This window comes from Eublepharis macularius, chromosome 3, assembly GCF_028583425.1.
Source record: "Eublepharis macularius isolate TG4126 chromosome 3, MPM_Emac_v1.0, whole genome shotgun sequence".
Classification (NCBI taxonomy): domain Eukaryota; kingdom Metazoa; phylum Chordata; class Lepidosauria; order Squamata; family Eublepharidae; genus Eublepharis; species Eublepharis macularius.
Window position 1 is genome coordinate 188,179,982 of NC_072792.1, and position 18,382 is coordinate 188,198,363.

General features: G+C 47.2%; 1 pseudogene; it reads right to left on the reverse strand.

Moving 5' to 3' along the window:
• Positions 1–1,367: 1,367 nt before the first annotated feature.
• The window catches only part of LOC129326418 (hemoglobin subunit beta-2-like), a 33,137-nt pseudogene continuing 16,122 nt past the window's right edge, over positions 1,368–18,382 (reverse strand).

An 18,382-nucleotide genomic window follows, 5' to 3' on the forward strand; every position in this document is an offset into this window, starting at 1 on the left:
ATTATTGGACTAGAAAAAAAGCCCATTGTGGGAAAAAATACAATGGGCTCTAAAAGGGGGAGAGTGGGCAGGCAAGCATTCCCTCCTCCCCTGTCACTGATCCTGGCCAGAGAAGGAGGGGGGTGGGCATTGCTACCTGCTCCGCACCTGATCTCAGCAACATGAAGGGGTGGTGGGCTTTGCTGCATGCTGCATGCCTGACACAGGCCGGGTAAAGGGGGACAGGCATTGCCACCTGCTTCGCTTCTGATTCCAGCCAGGTGAAAGGAAAAGGGGCATTGCCTTAAGCTCTGTGCCTGATTACGGCTGGGTGAAAGGGGATAGGCATTGCTGCCTGCTCCAAGCCTGACCCCAGCTGGGGGAAGAGGGGTGGGCACTGCCACCTCTTCCCTGCTGGGTGAAGGAAGGAGCGGGCATTACCTCCTGCTCCTCACCTGATCCTGACAGACAAAGGCGGGTGGTGGGCTTTGCTACATGCTCCTCTCCTGATCCCAACTGGCTGAAGGGGGTACAGGTATTGCCACCTTCTCTATTCCTGATTCCAGCAGGTTGAAAGGGGGCAGAAATTGCTGCCTGCTTGGCACCTGATTCCGACAGGGTGAAGATGGGGTGGACATTGCCATCTGCTCAGTGCACCTGCTCCACCCCTAATACCATCTGGCTGAAGGGGGCGGTCATTGCCACCTGCTCCGCTACTAATACCAGCTAGGTTAAGGTGGTGGTAGGCATTGCCACCTTCTCCGCTTCTAATAGCAACTGGGTTAAGGTACAGAGAGGGCATTGCCACATGCTCTGCTCCTGTTCCCGGCCTGGGCTTCCCACCATGGCATGTTTTCACTTTCTCGATCCAGCTTGGTAAGGCTGAGTTGCAGTGGGGCTGTGGGGGGAAAAGGGGCATGTGACTCTTTGCCTCCTTTATGGAACCAAAGTTGGTGTCTAACCAGGGTTGGTGTCTCATCAGCTCTTGAGCCGAGCTCCACCCCAGTTTGCATCAGCCCCTCAAAGGATATATCTTCTTGGAGGCATTTATATCAGCCAAAGCAAATTAAAAAGTGAGTTTGGGAAGCAGGAAATTGCTGGGAAACCTGCGTGCACACACACACACCAGCAAACACGGAAACACACACAAGACATCTCCCACTTCAAAACCAAAGAGAAGTTTCCAAAGCGCATGTGTCCCACCCCGCTTTTCTCCCATCCATGAATTTTTTGGCTTTCTTCATGGCGTAATTTGAGAGCTAGACTTGAGGTCTGGGTAACTAGGAACAGCAGCCCAATTCTCCAGCACCAGCAGCACCCTCACTTCACACACACACACACACACTCCGCACCCACAAAAACCCAGGGAGCCCTCTTAGATTGCAGGCAATGGCTTTTATTAGGTAGTAATATCACATGGCGGCTGGAACAGGATTTGCATCTGTGGAAAGGGGTAGGAGGCCACTGCGAGTCCCTCCGGCTGGTTTAGTGGTAGCGGTGAGCCAAGGCGTGCGCGACCACCAGGACCAGATTGCGGAAGGCGGAATGGGAGGCAGCGGTGAACTCCTTGCCCTACTGGGACACCAAGATGGTAATGAGGACATTCCCCAGAAGCTGCGAGAGGAGAGAAGAGGAGAACACGAAGGAGTCCTGGGCTGGCAATCAGGCCACGTCCAGATGTTGAGGGGCACCTCTTGCCCTTTCCAGCCACGCCCCACTCCCTGGAGGAAATGCCAGGCAAGGATCAGCATTGCCCCCTCTGCGGTGGACTCTCTGCTGGGCAACCTTCCCTCCTCTTGGGGCCCAGGAAGCAATGCAGCATGTCTGGGGGAAAGAATCCTGACCTCTCCCTCCTTCCCTCCCTCCCTGACAACTGAAACGGAGACGAGGGGGGTTGCATGGGGATTGTGGCTGCAAGGGGAGCTGGGGCAGCATACGTGTCATGGTCTTGGCTTCCCAGGCCATACTTCTGGGGCTTGACAACCCCCTGAGGAGCCTGGACCAAGGACTGGACTCTACTGGACATGGTGTGCTGAGACAGCTGTGGCTGTGGCTTCTGTCTCTGTCCCGGGAAAGCGTACAGAGCAGGGGGGCCAGAGAACCCTCCTGAGCTTTTCTGCCTGTCTCCTGAGAAGAGGAGCCCTTGTCATGGATACAGAACCTTGGGACTCCTGAACTTTCCAAAACAGCCTCTTTGCTCTCATTCTTAGTTGCTTTGCCTTGCGTTTGTTTACATATTCTGTAGCTATTGGGGAGGGGAGGTGGGAACTGGCTGTACTTAGACTTCAGTATAGATCTGGGGCTTGGCGCAGAACTTCATTCCTGGCAATGAACCTGTACTGGACTGCTGAACCCGTAGGTTATCAGTAAAGCTTCAACTCATGCAGTTCTGGACTCGTGTGGTGAAGTTATTGAGATCCACCTGGCAGAACCTGACAACCAGAGGCACTCAGGTGTGCACATACACATCCCTACCTCGAAGTTCTCGGAGTCCAGGTGCAGCTTGCTCCGCTTGGCAAAGGTCTGCTTGGGGTTGTCCCGATTCTTGATGGCATCCCCAAAGGAGGTCGGCACCTTCTTTCCATGGGCACGAACTTTGGGGTTGCCGCTGGAGAGGTTCCTGAGATTGGAAGAGAACCTCTGGGTCCAGGGGTACACTACCAGTAATCCGGGAAGGGGAAAACAAATAAACCCTGGGGGGGGGGAGGGTTTCATGTTTGAGGAGGAGCACCCAGACCTCTCCCTCACCCAAGGAAATGCTGAGCCTTACCTGGCAAGGACTTCGTCGCCCACTTCATCCACATTGATATCGCTCCTGACCATGTTGCTCATCTGCTCCTCTTCAGCAGTCCAGTGCACCACAGTTGATGGCTGTCAGTCTGGAGTGCCTTTGGCTGTTTTGGAAAACTTCTGAGCTGAATCCAGGCGCCTCCACCGGACTTTTATACCCTGAGCTGAAGCTCCTCCTTGCCTGGGTAAGTGCAGTCATTAGCTGGATGTGGGGCAGCTTGGTGGAGCCAGGCAGCCCGAGGGAGGAGGCAGCCAGGTTGTAGCTCAAAGCTATAGCCCGAAATATGTTTCCTCAGCAGTGCCCTCTGTACGTGCACAGAGACACTCAACTAAGTCTTGATTTTTAAGGGAGAAAAAAAAAACGAAGACAAGCGTGACTGGGAGAGCAGAGCACTGGAGCTGGGCTTCTCTGCCTGGGCCTCCAGGTGTGCCTTTCTGGTGAGGGAAGGATGCTCTTAGGGTTGCCAGCCTCCAGGTGGTGGCTGGAGATCTGGAGTTACAACTCATCCCCAGAGGACAGAGACCAGTTCCTCTGGGGAAAATGGCTGCTTCGGAGGGGGAACTCTATGGCATTATGCCCTCCGGAGGTTGCTTCCCTCTCCAGTGCCCACCCGCCCCAGGCTCCATCCCCAAATCTCCATGAATTCCCCAGCCTGGAGTTGGCAACACTCTGTGATCTACGTTTCTCCCTAAGCACCGCTGCCTGTCCTGCACCTGCTCACACTCTGTTCTGGCCCAAAGCACCTGGGTGCAGCCCTGCTCTTGTTTCCCACAGGCGCGACAGCAAGGAAGCAGAGCTTCTGGAGGCCTCACGGCCACGTGGCACTTCCTTTGGCCTTCTCCAGGGCAGTGATGGGTGGTGCCCAGCCAGGGGGCTTCGGGCTCATGTTGGGGCAAGGGCTGCGTGCTTCCCTGCTGCTGGATTCCTCCTCTGAACATGCAACATCTGTGAGCAAATAAGCTGCCAGTCAGGCCAATGTGCCCCTCCCTCCCCCAGTGTCTCTGCCCGGCTCAAAGTGCAGCAGCTCCAGGCCAAGAAACGCCGTTTCTCACACCTCTGGCTTGGAGGCGGAATCCCCTGGAGGAGTGCTACCTGGTGATAAACAGCGCCCTGTCTGGAAGACGAGGCCATACTGCATTCCAGCTTTGGCTTTCGGGAGCACCTCTATAAGCCATCGTTTTGCACCATAAAGTGGTTTGTGTATTACTAAGTGTTTGAGTTCTGTATGTTGTGTCAACTTGTATTGGGGGGTGGAACGTGCCCTCAAGTCATAGCTGGCTTACGGCGACCTCTGGTGGGATTTTCATGGCACGAGACTAATAATAATTATAACAATAATAATGATAACAACATTCAATTTATATACCACCCCTCAGGACAACTTAATGCCCACTCAGAGTAGTTTACAAATTATGCTACTATTATCCCCTCAACAATCACTCAGTGAGGTGGGTGGGGCTGAGAGAGTTCTGAGAGAGCTGTGACTGGCCCAAGGTCACCCAGCTGGCTTAAGTGGAGGAGTGGGGAATCAAACCCGGTTCTCCAGATCAGTGTCCCACATTCTTAACCACTACACCAAACTGGTTCTCAGAGAAGGTTTGCCATGCAACCCTGGTCTTCCTTGGAGGTTGCACATCCAACTACTAAACAAGGGTGACCCTGCTTAGCTTCTGAGATCTGACGAGATCAGGCTCACCTGGGCTATCCAGGTCTTTGCTAGTCTTGCCTCTTTAACATGATGTTTTATTTCTATTAAAGGGTTTAGAACTGAGGGCCCAGAGAGCAAAATGTCTCGGACCACGAGCACTTGGTCCCACTGCTCTTGTATTATCAATCAAATAACTAACAAAGAGGCTCCTCCAAATAACTAAAGTTGGTATTAAGGATGGAAAACTGCACGTGGAGAATGGAAAAAAGAGACAAAATATGGTGATAAAACATCAAATGTAATAAATAAATGTGAATCTGATATCTCCTATACATTAATCTCTATGAATATAATAATCATGTCTATATAACAATCATAGGTTATTCCAAGCCAATCAAGATAAATATAAATCCAGCTTAGAGTTCAACAGGTGCGGTGGGAACTCCAACCGAAAAGACATCCAACAGGTAAGGTTCCGCGGTGAAAAGAAAGGAAAATCAACATGAATACTGTATTTTATGTCTTTTCTGATGACTCTTTCTCTGTCTTTTGTAGGAGGTACCGACAACATCAGGATGTCAAAAGACGCTCCTTGACCAGGCGACATTCAGGGCCAGCAAGAAACCTGATGTTTCGTCAGGGAAACCTCCTCGGCTGCCATCTTTGACACACTGAATTATGGTGCTGTAAGAGTTTCATTTGTAACACTTGTATACAGGGGTCATTTCGTAGAAAAGGAGCTGGAGGAACTCATTAGCATAACTCATTAGCATAACTCATTAGCATATGCCAAGCCCTCGATATCACCAGAAATGTTTCATTAGCACAATTGATTTGCATATGCCACACTCCCTGGCATCACTTATCCTGGCTGTTTTGGACCCAATCCTGGCCATTCAGGGCCAAAATTGGGCCCAAAATGGCAAAAAGGGGCTGAGAATGGCTGAAAGGGGGCCCAAAATGGTCCGGATTGGGCTGCTGCTGAGCGGAAGAGTGATCCACCACCTGTCAGAGGCCTGATCCGGGCCGTTTCAGCCCCAATCCAGGACGAAACAGGCCCAAAATGGCCCAAAGTCAGGTGGGCAGGGCCACCTGACATGTGACCTCTTTGGGGAACTGCCGGAACTGTGTTCCGGCACGTTCCCCCTCGAAATGAGCCCTGCTTGTATATTTATGGTGGATCAATTGTTGGCCCCTGAGGAGGCCCTGTCACTGCAAAGATTGGTATGTTCACAGAGCTTAGGGTTCAGTTATAACAGCGACCGTAAAGCTGTTGTGTTTATGGGACCCTGAAAACTGGGCTGCCTTGTAAGTTTTCTTCAAACATTTTCAGAACTGCCTGACAAGCCAGGAGAGCGCTGTCGGTTATTGACCTGCACAGTCCCCAACTCTCCAATGGGTGTGGGGTGCAGGGAGATTAGGAGGGGGTCTCTGTAGCCAGGGTTCTGCTGGGTTGAAATGGGAAGGGGGGATAGGGATAGAGTCTCCATCACAAAACCGAGGAGCAAAAAACTCTGGGTACTGGAGTAGGACACAACCAAGGTTCCTCCTGTGTGTGGGGGGGCTGGGGGGAACTGTTCTCCTGCTGGAGAGAAGAGGAGGGTGAGAGAGGGAAGGCTCAGGAGCCCCCGCAGTGAGCCAAGGGACTGGGGGGGGGGCTGGCCTGTGACTTCCCAGGCTGCCTGCAGGATAGGAGGGACCAAACCCTGCTACCTGGACTCGGTTCTGGGGAAGGGCTAAGCCGGAAGAAGCCCCTTTCAAGACTGACACAATATTTGTTGTGTTTGTTTTCTTTTTCTCATCCCAGGCACCCAAGGGCACAAAGAGCCCATTTCCCAGGGCAAGGGGCACATTGTTCTTTAGCCACTGTACAAAATGTTAAACCACAATGTGCAAGAAACCCGGAGGCCTGGGAAGAGGCGCCAGGAGGTAGCCGAGCAAAGGAGCTGGGAAGCAACCCATAGTCTGGGGAGAGGAGGGAAGGAGAGGAGGAGGTGAGGAAGCAGCAGCTGTGCGAAGGGCAGGAGTAGAGAAAGAGGTCCGAGGGCGGAGGCAGGGGAGGTGTCGATGGAGGCGGGGGGGGGGGAATGACAGTAGGGATGGGTAGGAAAAAGATCAGTGGAAGTGCCTGATGTTAAGAGGGCACAGAGGGAAGGTAGGGAGGCTAAAGGAAGGGTCTCAGGGTCTCACCACACGAGACAAAATACACTCGAACTACACGGGTAGTTCAAGTGTATTTTGTAATTCGAGTGTATTGGAGAGTAATTCAAGTGTAATTCAGGTATATTTTGTCTCAGATGGTTTGACCCTCAGGCTCTGCAGCAGCTGGAAGGATCTGTATCTGGCAGAGGGAGGCAGGAAGCCCCACCAGGGCAAAGGAGGGCCTGGTGGGATGAAGGGAGCTCTGGCCAGAGGGCACTGCGGACCAAGCCGTGGAGCGGACAGCGAGGACAGTGGGTCGTTGGCTCTGAAGGGGCTCCCTGGCTGTACCGCTGCAATCCTTTTGTGTAGGCAGGGAACTTCTCCTTTTGCAGCTTCTCCTGTGACCTCAGAGAAGTGGTGGTGGTGCCGCACTAGGAGGGTTCAATTACAAACCAGCTATCCAGAATAAACAATATATACCCAAAATATCAAGCTTTTAATAATCAATATAAAGTGCAAACGTGCTTCAGTGCATATAGTCAATATTGTCAGGGCTCGCCAGCACTGCCGCTGGGCGGGGCGCCGGCTGAGCCAGGCCTGACGTCAGGGGGGCGCCAGGGATGCTGCAGGACCCCGCTCTGTGGAAGGAGGGGCAGTATACCTCACCCAGACACCCTCTCAGTCCACTCGCTGGCCTGCTCAACCTGGCCTGCTCACCCCCTTCGCCCTCTGTCATCTCTTCCTCCCAGAACTCTCCTCCAAGCCTCCGCTCTCACACTGCTCCACTCTCACTCCATGCCATCGCTCCTTACTCACACCAACCACCCCAGAGCGCTCCCCAGCCAGCCTTTATAGGGCCTTCTCTCACTGCCCCGCCCTCCTTGCAGGGCCTGCCTGTCAGGCCACACCCCTCCTTGGCCTCCCAGTATTGGCCTGGGCTGTCTCAAGCTGCTGCAGCTGGGTAGCTGGCTGGGCTGCCTGGATCAGCAACAGCTGCATCATGTTGGCTGGCTGCTGGGCCTCTCTGGCTGCACTGATTTCTGAAGGTAGGCTCAGCTGTGGCCCCTTGGCTGGCTGCCCTGCTCTTCCCACAGAATGCCTTCAGCAGCTCCACCTGGAGGGGCCGGGTTCTGAGCATCTCCTGAGCCAGGCTGCTGTCTGCAAGCTGAGGTGGAGGCTGCGGCGTGGCACTGAGCGGCTGTGGCTGCTTCTCCTCCTTGGCTGGTAAGGGCTCTGTTTGGGCTGCTGCTGGGTCCCTATTCTTCCTGCCTTTGCCCTCTCCCTCTGTTCTGCTCAGCCCCCTATTCCCCCCCTGGAGGGTGGGACTAGCTGGCCTCTCCCTGCCCCTTCTAGCCCTCTGGGGCCTTGGCCCTTGGCCCCTCTCCTCTGGTGTAGGCAGGCTCTGGCCCTGGCTGCCGGCTGGGGCGGCAGGACTGCTGTCTCCTGGTTGCCTCCCCCTGCTTCCTGCTGTCGAGGCTGGGGGCTGTGCCTCAGACCCCGGACAAATATCACCAATCAATACAATTATTAACACAGCCCACTGGTGGAAAAATACAATATCAATTTAATTTAGGGTTTCAGCATTGCAAGCGTTGGATCCGAGGCACAGTCTGGTAACCCAACGCAAACGGTTACAATTGGAATCAAAATGGATATTTTGACTTAACAGCCTAATGCCTCATGGCTTAAATAATTCCTTGGAGTTTAGCTGCTTTCTGTGAAATGTATTTGTGTACCTGTCCCTTTAAAGGAGTACGCGGAAAAGCGGATGTGAAGGGAGGACCGCTCACGGCGCCAGACCATCCTGAGCTAACCAACATGGTGGGGTGCTTGAAAATAAACATTATGAGTAAGTATGATGGGTGAAGAGCTACACTGGGGGGAGTTTGGAACATTAAATATTTAGACATGTCATTCCTCAGATTAATATTGCCTATGAAGAAGTGAGTGGATGAAACGGGGCGGAGATTCTACGCTGGCAAAACCCGTAGGCGTGGCTTGGCGTGGCTTGTCTAAGTGCAAGGCTAAATGCTGACTTCTGTAGGCGTGTGCTACAAAGACTGTCATCTACAATTCAATTGGAAAAGTGTTGTTGAATGCCTGTGTGCATTCCAGAGACTGTAGGATACTGACAGTGTATTGTGGCATGTTTATTCAAATGTGAGTTCAAGCGTGGATTGCTGCAGGCGTATGCTGCGGAGGCTCGTGCCTGCAGTTCTCCTGGGATATTATTATTGCGTTCTAGAGAGTGCATTAAATTGATATTGTATTTTTCCACCAGTGGGATGTGTAAATAATTGTATTGATTGGTGATATTGACTATATGCACTGAAGCAAGTTTGCACTTTATATTGATTATTAAAAGTTTGATATTTTGGGTATATATTGTTTACTCCGGATAGCTGGTTTCTAATTGAGCATTTGTGTTTCCGGAGCAGCTCTTGTGGTTGTTGGACACTAGGAGGGTTGACAACCTGCAGGTGGGCCTGGAGCCCTCATAAGAACGTAAGAGAAGCCTTGTGGGGCTTCTCTTGACCAAGTGGAGTGCAGGTGAATGGCAAGTGAACCGGGAGGAATACATGTGTGTCTGTTCACTTGCCAGGCAAGTGTCATTTGTAGCTTGGGCCTCAGCCTCTGTCCGCCCTCCATCAGGGGACTCCCCTTATGACCAGTAGGATACACCCCACCCCCCTCCCCCTGTTAAAACTGCCCAGTGGATGCCGGATTCTCAGACATGAGGGAGAAGAAAGAGCTTTGGCTTCCGGAGCGAAGCTTTTCCCCTTCTCCTGCCCAGAGATCCCAGAGTCCCAGGCTGGAGGGGGAGGCCGCAGCCTCTGGCCCCTGCTGTTGGCCCTGGAGAGGGAGAGAGTGTGTGAAACTGGACGCTGGGCCGGACGGATGGAACCCGGGGCTGATCCGGCTGGGGTCAGGGATGTTCTTATGCTCAGCTGCGCATCAAATGGAGCAAGCCCGAGACGAGAGATGGCAGGGCGAGGGGCTGGGCTGGGCCTGGCCCTGCTTTATTGCCCACCACAAAGGAGAGCTGGGGTCATGTTTGCAAAATGGTTCGTGGTGCAGGGTGTCAGAAAACGAATCGGCCATGGGGCGTGGCATGTTTGGCTGAGGGGAAAGACGTGTCGTGGCTGAGCTCCCGGTGAAAGGCTAAAAAAGGGTAAAGAAATTCCTTCTTAGGGAGATAAAAACGTAAAAAGCAAGCTCTGAGGACTTGTAATCTTGTCTGCTGGGAAGTGAGAGGGAAAAAAAGCATCTGGAATTTGGCAGAGCTGAAGAACGAGTAAATAATTAATTAGAGAGCTGAGAGAAATTGTTATGGCGTCCTCGGACTCAGAAGCAGGAAGCAAAACTAAGATAATGAAGCCTAAAGACTTTCAGCTAGAAGTTAAAAAGGCGGTAGAGGGGGCAAAACATAGCATTATCAAGGCTGTGACAGAAATTCTGGATGAAAAAATAACTAAGTTAGCAGATGCCATGGAAGCAATGGCAGAAACTGTGAGCTCGGCATGGGAGTTGGCTCAGAAGAATGAGAAGAAAATTGGTATTTTGCAAAAACGGTCCAAACAGTTGAAAAAGCATAATAAGTATATTAAAGACAAATTAATGGACCTGGAAAACCGGGCCAGGAGGTCAAATTTACGGTTGAAAAATATTCCAGAAACAGAGGTCATGGAGAAGGTGGTTGAATGGATGGCTAAAATGCTCCCGGAGTTAGGAATTTCAAAGGATGTTTTTGATCGTATTCATCGTGTGGGGAAGCAGACAGCCGAGTGGAGGAGGCCTAGAGATGTGGTAATGTGCTTTGGACAATATGCATTAAAGGAGCAAGTGCTTAAAGATTTGAAAGCCTTGGATAGGCTTGATAAATTGTTGTATGAGGACAAGAAAGTGATGGTGTTTGAGGATTTATCACAGGAAACAATTAAAAGGAAGAAGAACTTAAGAATGTTTACCAGGGTGCTGCAGGAGAAGGAATTGAAATATAGTTGGAGAATAGCACCTTTTGCCTTAAGGTTGCTATATAAAGGAGAAACTTTGGTTGCAGAAGATCAGAAGCAAATGGTGGCTCTATTCAAGCAGGTGGGCCTGCAGCTGCCTAAGGATTATAAGCAAACTCCTGATGGCGAGTCTGAAGAAGAAAGTGATTTGGAAGAGGAGATGGAGAGCACACAGAAGCACAAGAAGAAGGGGAAAAAAGAGGAAAAAAAGACTTGGGACTTTAGAGAAAGGGCCAAGATTAAGAAATGAATAAGGAATGAAGGATTAATGAAGAAGGAAGGAAGATTAAAGAACCGGAATAGCTCAGCATAGACAGCTTTCTGTCTATATCTAGTGAGGCTGGTGCCTTGGTTCCCCCCCCCCCTCCAATATGGATGCAAGGGGTTGTTGGATGGTTGGTGTGAGAAGGGGATGTATGCGAAGGGGAGGGGTGAATGGATTGTGGTTGTGACGATGTTGGTATGGTTGGAGTGTGTGATTGTGTGTATGGTAGTCTGGGGTATATGGGGTGGATGGGTGGTGTATGATTGGAGCAAGGAAGGGTATGAATGCATATTGGGAAGAATTACATATACAAGAAATATGCCAAGGAATTTGGCATATACACTTTCTCTTGGTTGGGTAGAGTGGGACTGGGTGTTTAGGTGCGGGGTAGACAGGCACTGTCAGGGGGGGGGTGGTATTGGGTTGTTGGGGGCATTTATTCCAGGCTGGTAGAGAACAGAAGAGGAATGGGGAAGTGCAATGGCCAGTAGTAAGATGATAAAGGATGTAAATATTATATGTACAACTCTTAACGTGAGAGGGCTGGGGAATTCGGTGAAACGTGCAAGAATTGGAAGATATATCTTGGACTTAAAATCTGATGTGGTGTTTCTGCAAGAGTTACATAAAGGGTGGGGGGGAGAGAGGTGAACTTTCCTGGTTTGGGGAATGGAAAGAAATTTATTGCTCCGGGTTCCTCGAAAAGTAGAGGGGTGGGAATAGTAATAAATTCCAAGGTTGATTTTGTTGAGGATAAAGTATTGAGAGATAAGAATGGAAGGTTTATTTTTGTTCAAGGTTACCTGGAAGGAGAGCCGGTGGTCTTAGCCTCTATTTACCTCCCTAATGTGCACCAGCTGAATGTATTGTATAAGTACTTGCAGAAGCTTGACAATTTCTCGCCTCATATTAAGATAGTAGAGGGTGACTTTAATATTAATTTGCAAGGGAAAAGTTGTTTTAAAAAAGGAAAGGTAGCGAAATTCAAAAGAGTGTGTGGGAAATTTGGATTATTGGAACTCTGGATGGAAATGTATCCTAATGATGATTCATACTCATTCTATTCTGGGGCACATGGAACTTATTCCAGATTGGATGGTATTCTAATTTCTCAGGATGTAAGAAATTGGGTAAAAGATATGGATATTGGAATGATTAAGATTACAGACCATGCCCCGGTCTCAGCGTTTTTGCAAGTAGGTCATTTTAATAGGCCCTATCTTTGGAAGTTTAACCCATGGTTAGTGGCAGATGAAGTAAGCAAGAGTAATATTAAAAAAGCAATAGAATGCTATTTTGTGGAGAATAAAAAATCAGATACGTCACTGACAATAAGATGGGAAGCAATGAAAGCTACTATTAGAGGAGTATGTATGCAGAATTTGGTGAGAGTGAAGAAAGGTAAAGATAGGAAGATTAAAGAAGTAGAAGAAGAAGTCAGAGTACTGGAGGAGAAATTTAGGAAATCTAAGAAGAAGAAGGATAGGGAACAAGTAAATAGGAAAAGATAAGAGTTGAATGTATTAGATGTTAATAGAACTACCTTAAAATTATGGTATAGTAAACAGAAGTATTATGAGTTTGAAGGGAAAGGAGGGAAAATATTAGCAAACAAAGTTAGGAATCTCCAGGTAAGAAAAAACATAAGGGCGATTAGGGGTGATAATGGGGTGTTGGAAACTGAACCTAAAAAGATTTTGGAGAATTTTTTAGATTTTTATAATAAATTGTATGCAAACAAAGGAATTAAAAATTGTGATATAGAACAATTCTGCGAGGGAGTGGAATTCCCAGAATTGAGTGAGGAAAGTAGAGGGGAGCTAGATAAGAATATAATGGAAGAAGAAGTTAAGTTGGCTATAGACTCTATGAATGTGCAATCTGCACCTGGATTAGATGGGTTTAATGCAGTGTTCTATAAGCATTTTAAGGACATATTAGTGCCACATGTGACTGAATTGTTTCAGGGAATTTTGGACGGATCTGCTACCCCATCTTCATGGTTAGAGTCGAGGTTGGTGTTAATCCCTAAATCAGGGAAGGATCAGACTCTAAGGGATTCATATAGGCCAATCTCTATCACCAATATGGATTATCGAATATTTGCAAAGGTTATGGCAATGAGACTGAAAAAGTGTATAACACAATTGGTAGGGAAAGATCAATTTGGGTTCATGCCTCAGAAGTATTTGGTAGAAGTGGTTAGGAAGGTGATGGGTATGGTGTATTTAGCCAAAAATAAGGAATTGCCTCTTACGCTTTTGGCGTTGGATATTTATAAAGCATTTGATTCGGTGGATTGGATGTATATGAAAAATATATTTCAAAAGTATAAATTTGGGGAGAAATTTCAAAATATGATTAAGGCTATATATACCAAGTCTAAGGCGATGGTAGGAATTAGTGGATCAGTAGAGGGGTATGTTCCAGTTTTGGGTGGTACGAAACAGGGATACCCTCTATCTCCTATGTTATTTATTTTAGCACTGGAGCCGTTGGTGCTTAAATTAAAAAGGAATAAAGGAATCGTAGGTTTTGAAGTCCCAGGAAAAGGGAAAGTAGATGGGAATTTGTTAACATTGTATGCAGATGATATGATGGTGACAATTAAGGATTTGGAGTCTGCAATGGCCCCGTTAAAAATGGTATTACAGGAATTTGAAGAGGTGTCAGGGTTGAAAGTGAATTTTTCAAAATCTTCAATGATGTGTTTTAATGTTAAACCGAAAATACAATTAGCAGCTTCTAAAACTTTGGGGATTCCCATAGCAAATAAAATGGTGAAGTATTCAGGGGTTAATATTCCTAGGAATGATAAAAAAGTATTTGAGTATAATTTTAAAAGAATTTGGAGTGGAATTCAAGATAAAATGAGAACTTGGGGAAGGAGGAAAGAATCAATTAGTACAAGGAATGCGATGGTTAAAATGTTTTTAGTTCCTAGGTTGACTTACCTCTTCTATGTACTACCTTGGCATATACCAGGATATATATTGAAGAAGTGGCAAGGAGCTATAGATAGATTTGTGTTTGCATCCAAGAAACCAAGGACGGCTGGTAGGTATAGATATCATGGAATAAAAGATGGGGGATGGGGAATTCCCAATATTAGTCTTTATTACGATGCATATCAATTAAGGCATTTAATGATTTGGTTGGAGGGAGAGTCAGGAGAAGATCTTGGTTGGATAGAACGGGAAAATTTTGAGGCAGTAGGGGGAAAGGAAAGTCTGTTTGATAGGAGGAAGAAGTTAGGTGATAAATTATCAACCTTTCAGGGACCCTGTTGGGTATGGGAGAAGTGGAAAAAAGAGCTCACCCCGGGGATATCACCTATTACCAAAATATGGTATTATGATAAATTTGCCCCGTTGAGGGGATCAATGTCAAAGGAGGTAGGAGATAAATTAAAGAAGATGACGATTATAGAGCTGAAAAAGGTGTGGGGAGCAGAAGGGAGGGTGGACGAGGAGAAGAATATTTTGAACAGGATTAATTGGCTGCAAAAAAAACAAATTTCCTCATTGTTGAAGGAGGAAGAAATTAACAATATTGGTAAAAGATTAGCCACTCCCTTTGAAAAATTGGTGAAAGAGTATGGAGAAGATAAGGCAAAAATAGTTTCAAAACTGTATAAGGTCTTATTAGGTATAGGGGAATCACCGAGAGAGTTTTTGAAAGAGTATTGGGAAACAGATATTCAAAGTAATATTAGGGATGAAGAGTAGGAAAAGATCTTTAGGCTACCTCCTTTTGTTACTACTGCTAGGTTAATGCAGGAGCAAGGTTTGAAGATGATACAGAAATGGTACTATACACCGGTCAAGTTATATTATATTTCAAAATCGGGGAGTAAAAATTGTTGGAGGAAGTGTGGAGAATTGGGAACGTTCAGTCACATGTGGTGGGATTGTCCCTTAGTAAAGAAATTCTGGGATCAGATTGGGTTGGAAATATCGAGGATAGTGGGAGGAAGGGTAAGAATATCTAAAGCAATGGCACTTATTAATTTGGATGGAATAGGGTTAAGGTCAAGAGAGGAATCTAAGTGGATAACTTTGATGTTAGTAGCAGCAAGACAGGTGATAGCAAGGAATTGGAAAGAAGCTGTGGAATTGATGATTAATCACTGGAGGGATAAAATGAATAATATAATAGTTTTAGAGTACCTTACGATGAAGATACATAGAATGAATGGGTTAAAGGTTAGTGAACAAGAGGAGAATTGGTTTAGAAGGATAGTGAGGTATTTAGAATCGTTTCAACAATTTGGGATGATTAGTCGGTTAATAGGAAATTGAGAAGTATATTTGATTGTAAGGTTATGTGGAATGATGTATAGGGCAATAGAGTTGTATTGGGAGTAATTGTGAATATGATACAATATGGTATGGAATAATATTTATGTAGCCACCGCCTGGCTGTCCCTACACGGGTGTTGTGGTGACGGGTTTTTTTTCTTGGAATATAACAATAAAGATTTTACAAAAAGAAAAAAGAAAGAAGAAAAGAAAACGAATTGGCCATGATGCTCCTGGGGTGAAATGGGGTTGCCGCCCTCTCTTGGCCTTCCCTACTTCACAGAGCTGCTATGAGGATGGGGGAGAGGGGCAAAAGAACCATATCCTGAGGGTGCCACCCCTAGGGAAGCCCCCCACCCACCCTGGATGCCCTCCCAGGAATACCCTGAGTTCTTTGAAGGGGGCTGGGATAAACGTGCAATTGATATCCCACACCCCTGCTCCCTGCACAAAAGTAGCATCAAGTAAGCATCACGTGTGTGCAGGGGTGGGGGCTTCCTTCCTTCTCTCTCTCTCGCTCACTCTCTCTGCCTCCCTAGTTTGTACCTGTAGATTGCAGGTGGGGGAAGGCTGCAGTAGAAAAGTGAGAGGCTTTTGCATGGGGGGGTCATGATGGAGAGAAGAGCAAGGGAGTGGTGGGAGGGCCATGAAAGATCTCCTTGGTGGACAAGGAAGCTGCAGAGACTCCGGCTGCTGGTGCAGGGGGGGGACATGGGGGGGTGCGAGAGAAAGTGAAGCCAGGAGTCCCTCCGCCCAGGCCAGACGGATTACCTGGCCAAAGTGAGGCGGCACCTTCCTCAGCCTCTTCTTCACTCTCACTTGCTTACTGGGGGTGTCTCACCCAGGGAAGCCACCCAAGTCCAGATGCCCTCCCAGCAATGGCATTGGGTTGCCAGCTCCAGGTTGAGAAATTCCTAAAGATTTGGGGGGGTCGAGCATGGAGAGGGTTTGGGAAGGGTCAGGCTGACAGAACGGATAGGGCAGGTCTTATACAGGGACCCGCAAAAGAACAAAAACTAGGCATTATATTGGCTTCGGAATACACTCCTTTGGCAAACCCCATAAAAAAGACCTGCTTTGAAATAGTGGGACTTGCTAGGTGTGAAACCCCCCCATTTGTGTGATTAAGGTGTACAAGAAACACGAGGGGCCTGTTAATATGGTCAGATATCAGCGCACATTCAGAACAGGTGCAACAAACCTTACCAGTTTTTTGTTGCGTGAGATTCAAGGTCTACCCCATGTATTAGGTGGACCTGAATTTCAACCCCCAGGTGTACAACAAGGTATAATCTTTAAAATCATTTTGTACATGAATTACACCAAATGTTGTATACCTGGTAGTTTGTAGCTGCCAAAAATTATATATAGGTAGCACTAATGGACCAGTAAGGGTTAGGATAATGGGACACCTGTCCAGAATAAAGAATAGGGTTGCAGAAGCACCAGTGGGGTCACATTTTGTTCAGGCCAAACATCATGAGAACGATTTTAAGTTCTCTGTCTCGTGTTTGGTTAAGGGACTGCAGAATTATAATATCCAAAAGGAGTTATGAAGGCAGGAGGCGTACTCGATATTTAAATTAAATTTCATTACTCTGCATGGCCTCAAGATGAACATTGATTTCTCTGGTTTCCTGTAGCCTGCAGCACGGATCCATGTTTTTGTTTATGCCTCTTTAAATTGCAAGCCCCTGTGGGGGATAGTAGGAAGTGCCTTGGTGCATAAAGGAAATTAGCTGTCCTTCATGTCACAGCCAGTGGGGAAAGTGAGTTTGACAAAGGAAAGACTTGACAAGAATTATATTGATCAGTATACATGTTAATTACTATACAACAAGTCAACAACAAGTCAAGTTAGCCTTTATTGGCATATAGCAGCAATTCAAGTTATCCACTTACAAAAAGAAAGAACAAAGTTAAAAGATTGCTGTATTACAAATACAAAAATACATTTAGAGCTTAACTCCGTGATATCCTTTGACGCAACTTCAAGGCAGAATGGAGAAACTCAGCCACCTTCTCGGTTACATCATGAAGGGAATCGTTCAACAGTCTATAGACTTTGAGCGAGTCAGAACAATCCATCATACTAGTTAAGACAGCTTTTAAGTATGTTTGACGTATACCAGCGTACAAATGACAGTGCAAAAGGACATGAGTAACTGACTCAACACATTTTTGTTCACATAGACAGCATCTAGCTGAATAGTCTATCCTGTTAAATCTGCCATGTAGAATAGCCGAAGGCATAGCGTTGCACCTGGCCAAAGAAAATGCTCTACGAAGTTGGGGCACCTGCAGGGAAGATAAATATGGTGCCATCCTCCCTACAGTGAGGGGGACTTCAAAGCTCAGGGGGGAGCAGGTTTTAGTAGCCAAGCTATATAACTTCTGGAGCTCGATATCTAGCAACCTACTCTTAATTTGATGAAATGCCGCGTTTGATGTTAACATAGACAGCGAGTCCACGGATATACCCATGCCTTCCATTTTTTCCATGATATACGCTGACCAGTTTGACACATTGGACTCTGAAAGCATTTGATATGTAAAGCTCCCAGGGTCAGAATTATAATGTAACCATAGCCAGTATTTAAATGTCATAAGCCATGCCCTCGTTTCCACTAAAATTAAGCCAGTTTCTAAGCAAATGACTGCATATGGAACACACTTCGGTAGGCCCAGGATTTTTCTCAGAAATTTAGATTGGACACGTTCAGTGACCCGGTCAAAGGCCCTAATCCAAATCGGAATGCCATACAATAGTTGTGGAATCACTTTGGACTTAAAAAATTTGGAAGCAGCTGGTACAAATTGATTACCTCTGGTGAAAAAAAAACGTGCTATAGCTGAAGTACTAATGTCAGCTGTCTTCACTGCAGACTTGCGGTGGGTGGACCAAGTCGCATTATATTGAAAATAGACACCTAGGTATTTGTAATATTTAACTTGTTCTATCTCCTTCCCATCCATGGCCCATTTATATGGTCTCCAAGTTTTAGAGAAGACTATGACTTTTGACTTGTCATAGTTCAGCTGAAGCTTGTTTTTAGGAAAGAAGTCGATACAGCGAGTCAGCAAGCCTCTTAAGCCAATTCTAGAGCAAGACATCAAAACTGTATCATCAGCGTATAGAAGCAGAGGCACATGGGTCACACCAAGTTTTTGGCTATGACAGTCAGCATCAGAGAGGTGTCCAGCAAGGTCACTGAGAAAAAGATTAAATAAAAAGGGAGCTAA